The sequence below is a fragment of the Apium graveolens genome, chromosome 2 (assembly GCF_009905375.1).
Source record: "Apium graveolens cultivar Ventura chromosome 2, ASM990537v1, whole genome shotgun sequence".
Lineage (NCBI taxonomy): Eukaryota > Viridiplantae > Streptophyta > Magnoliopsida > Apiales > Apiaceae > Apium > Apium graveolens.
This window is the reverse complement of record NC_133648.1, coordinates 233,821,116-233,826,130: the sequence shown is the minus strand read 5'-3', so window position 1 is coordinate 233,826,130 and position 5,015 is coordinate 233,821,116. Positions and strand designations below refer to the sequence as shown.

The window sequence follows — 5,015 nt, the reverse complement described above, 5'->3', positions numbered from 1 at the left end:
AACTCAGCGCAACCCGGACTGGGTACAAGAAAAGCTCAAATCCTGCTAAAGACAAACACCTTAGTCCTGATTCACCGAACTCAGCGCAATCCGGACTGGGGGCAAGAAAAGCTCAACTCCTGACAAGGACAACCACCTTAGTCCTGATTCGCCGAACTCCGCTCAACCTGGGCTGGGAGTAAGGAAAGCTCAACTCCTGACAAGGACAACCACCTTAGTCCTGATTCGCCGAACTCAGCGCAACCCGGACTGGGGACAAGAAAAGCTCAAATCCTGCTAAAGACAAACACCTTAGTCCAGATTCGCCGAACTCAGCGCACTCCAGACTGGGGGCAAGAAAAGCTCAACTCCTGCTAAGGACAAACACCATAGTCCTGATTCACCGAACTCAGAGCAATCCGGGCTGGGGGCAAGAAAATCTCAACTCCTGACAAGGACAACCACCTTAGTCCTGATTCGCCGAACTCAGCACAATCCGGACTGGGGGCAAGAAAAGCTCAACTCCTGCTAAGGACAAACACCTTAGTCCTGATTCGCCGAACTCAGCGCAATCCGGACTGGGGGCAAGAAAAGCTCAACTCCTGATAACGACAACCACCTTAGTCCTGATTCACCGAATTCAGCGCAATCCGGACTGGGAGGCCAAGAAAAGCTCAAATTCTTCTAACGCAAATTCACTCCCCCATCCAGAAAATCTACATAAGGGAGTAGGGGGCACATGATAGTACATATGGCTCCTGGTAGGCCTACTCCTAAGCTCCTAACTCCATACAGCTCCTGGAAGGACTACTCCTAAGCTCCTAACCCCATATAGCTCCTGGAAGGACTACTGCTCCTAACCCCATACAGCTCCTGAAAGGACTGCTCCTAATCTCCTGACTCCGTGTAACTCCTGGGAGGGCTATTCCTAGGCCCCTAACTCCACGCAGCTCCCGGAAGGAGTAGTCCCGCACACTACCACTCCTAACTAGCTCAGTCCCGCAAGCATAACCTTGATAAACCCCAGCACGTGAGACGTTGGCCCAGGCACGTGACGGGGACAACTGTCACACATCAATCATGGGAATAATCAGGGCACGTGTCAGAGGATCCTCAGAACATTCCTCGGCAAATCCCGCGCTGACACGTGTAAAGCATCCACTCCAGCCAGGTGTCCTCCGCTCCCAGGGCATGTGTCAGAGGATCCTTAGAACATTCCTTGGCCAATCCCGCGCTGACACGTGTAAAGCATCCACTCCAGCCAGGTGTCCTCCGCTTCCAGAACCAGTGGCTATGATCTAAAGGTACCAACCCCAAAACCCTACCCTTGGGCTATAAATAACCCAAGAAGGTGAGGTTTTGGGGTTAATCATTCTTTTACACTCATATACGCACACAGACACCTTGCATTCATATATAACTTCATCTTCCCCAAAAGCGAGTTCTTACTCTCACGCCGGAGGCGCCACGGGACCCAAATCCCCCTTCCGGTGTTATTTTGTAGGAGCCCCACAACAGCTACACCTCCGCAGCAGCGAAGGTTCCAGACACGGCGATGAAGGAGCAGCCCCATCACCAGACCAGGAGTTATCACTATATACAATTGTGCCATTCATGGCCACTATATACAATTGTGCCATTCAGGACCGTATGTTTTAAATTAGTCCCAGCTCCCAATATAGGGCCATTTCTCATTTAAGAAGACGTGTTAGTTATTCTACAAATACAGGGCAGAATTAACGATTTGCTTCGTAGTCTAATATTTATTGCTTTCCTCAAACAGTAAGAGTTATAACTTGAAATAACAATTTTTCTATAAACTTTTCATTACTCATTAACAAATGTCTATGCTAATTTTGTAACAACGAAACCATCTATGATAATTTTTTAATCTACTGTACTTCTTGTGCAGGCAGGGGATGCAATAAAATTAGTGAACTCCTGGGTTAAAAATGAAACTAACGGACTTATCAAAGACATATATAGTTTCTCCTGGATCAGTTAACAGGTTTACTAAGCTTGTTTTGGCCAATGCCATCTACTTTAAAGGTAAATGGTGTAGCAAGTTCCTTGAATCGAACACAAAACCATATGACTTCCACCTACTCAACGGTGATTCAGTTAAGGTTCCTTTCATGACCAGTAAGAAGGCTCAATATATTAGGGGTTTTGATGGTTTCAAAGTGTTAGAACTTCCTTACGAACAAGGTAGGGAGGATATCGAGCGTTCTTTTTCCATGTACATATTCCTCCCAGATGCAAAAGACGGGCTTTCAGCATTGGTAGAGAGAGCTGGGTCAGAATCAGGATTCCTTGAGAACCATATTCCATCTTGGAAAATTGCAGTTGGGAAGTTCCGGATTCCAAAATTCAAATTCGAGTATGACATTGAAGTGTCAAGAGCTCTGGAAGATTTAGGGCTTGTCCTGCCCTTCAATCCGAATGTAGGTGTCACTAAGATGGTAAATGATACTATGCCTTTGTATGTCTCAAGTATATTTCATAAAGCTTTTATTGAAGTTAATGAAGAAGGCACCGAAGCTGCAGCTGCAACGCGTATATGCTTTGCCACTACTGGAATGCGAAGTAAAATGCAGACTGTTCTGCCTGACTTTGTTGCAGACCATCCATTCTTGTTTGTTATTAAAGAAACTACTACTGGAATTGTGCAGTTCATTGGACATGTGCTTGATCCTTCACTGGATTATAGTGCTAGCGGCTAGTATTTGGCTGAGTAACTGTGAGTATAAAGATTTGCGGCTTTAGATATTTATTAACGGATTTTAGAGTTAAAGACATATATAAGAAGATTTAGTCAAACTAATCGGTTTATGTATTGAACTTCTCCAAATTTGTACTCGTTAGCTTTACATTTCATACTGTTCTTGTGTTGGTTCATTTTTGTATGTGTTTCGGTGATAAATGTTTTTGTTTTTATTTGTCCCGATGATAATATATTGTAATTAAATAAAAATTTGATCAAATTTATCTGAGTCAAAGTTGTTAAATATATATCGAATTAATTTATGTTAAATTGTGTCAACTCAATTTCAGGGGTCAAATCTGAATGTAAAAACATCTCTACAAGAAAATTTCGATCAAGTTTCACTGAGTAATTTAACAAATATTCTAATGATACTGTACCTTTCTCTATATGCATCTTGTGACTTTTCTGTGTATGTATTACATATTGGTAACTGTTTTATATTTTATTCCTTGTGTCTACGTTTGTAATGTCTACGTTTGTAAAGAGAGTTCGTGGTCTGAACTTGAGCGATTCGCATCAGAGTTCAATGTAGACGATTCTTCTCCTGATTCAAAAGGTAATTTTTACTCTTCAATTACCTTTCCGTTCATATTCTCGTTGAAGGAACTTATTAACCATGAACCAAGTGTTCCCGCAGTGGTCAATTAACACACGAAGTGTATTGTATTAAGATTGAACAATGTTTTTTATTTTACAGATTAAAAAAGGTTCATGGTTTGCCAATAGGTCAAGACTCTTTCTGCATGGACGGTGTTGGTTGATAGCGGCGCTGAACAGTTGCTCTACAGCCAAGCTGATGACCCTAGCCAAACACATATTGTTAGAATGTGGCAAAGATTCAAATCTCGTGTTCTCGCCTGTATCCATACAAGTTATTCTTGCCTTGATTGCAGCCGGTTCTAATGCACAAACCCTGGAACAACTTCTTTTTTCTTAAAGCTAAAACTATAAACGATTTTACCAATCTTTATTCATGTCTGGTTGCTACTGTTTTTTCTAATGGAGATGATGAGGAATACCAATCTGATGAGGAATACCAGTATAATAATAACAAGTGGAGGTTATTCCTTACTATAAGGACATAAACTTCATATTTGGATCTAAAACATTTTTTTAGTAAATTCATGTAGAAATAAAAGAAAGAATGTTTATTTGTATAAGAGTTGTTTCAGTTTTAGCTGAGAAGCATATTGTGAAATTTATGCAACGTTCAGGACATGAGTCTAGAGGTTCAGGGCCTGATGATGTGCTGAAATAAGTTTCTGCAATGTTCAGGGCCTGAGATTGGAAGCTCAGAACATGATGGTATGCTGAAAACGTTTCTGCAATGTTCAGGGTCTGAGACTAGATGTTCAGGTTCTGAGGTGCTAAAAAGTTTTGGTTTGTTTAGGGCCCGAGGCTTATGCTCAGGGCCTGAACTGGAAGCCAATTGCTAAAACTATATAAACATGTTTTGTATAAATAAGAATATTATATATTAATATTTGAGTGAGGATTATTATTATTTTAATAATAATAATTAGACTCTTATACAATATATAATAGATCAGATTACATACGTTACTTTTGTAGAGAAGAGAAAAAAGTTGAAGTGTGTGAAAATCTGAGAGGGAGATAGATTGGGGAAAATCGAAAGAAACCCTAGAACATCATCTCTCTAGCTCTCTCCCACATATACATACATATATTCATTGATTTTCTTGGTGAATTGAGGTGTTGATCGTTGTTGAGCCTTCTCGTATCTGTGAACGGATCGCTCTGAACTGTTTTATCCTGAAAGTGATATTGCGGCAACCCATCACAGCGTAAGTAGGGAAATAATCTCTTCAAGAAAAGTTAAGTCTTCTCGAGTGCTTGGCGACTCAGCTGATTCTCTAATTCTGATAAAGCTTCATAGAGCTAAGTGATTTTCTCTAAAGTCTTGTCAATTCAGTCTCTAATTATATATTGTTTGTGCCTTCGTGTTTGTTTCGTTACTTGATTGAATTTAACTGTTCTTGTTAATTTGTTATATATAACTGTCCCATTGTTGCGCATAGTGTTAGTTCTATTTAGAATTATACCCAACAGTAATAACTTTCGGCTGCTTGATGCATTTTTGAATTTGGACAATGCAGTCAAACTTAATCTTTTTTGCTTTCCATTTGTTAATTAAGAATTCCTGCATTCGTTCCTTTTCTTAGATCTGTTAAAATGATTTGCTTTGATGCAGAACATCAGAAGAGTTCGTGTGTTTGTTCTTTCCAATAATTTGCTATGTCGACAAACT

The 5,015-nt window shown here is 40.4% G+C and overlaps 1 pseudogene; it reads left to right on the top strand.

Annotated features, from left to right (window-relative positions):
• Positions 1–1,534: 1,534 nt before the first annotated feature.
• On the top strand, positions 1,535–2,708 carry LOC141697786 (serpin-ZXA-like; annotated as a pseudogene).
• The last annotated feature ends 2,307 nt before the right edge of the window (positions 2,709–5,015 follow it).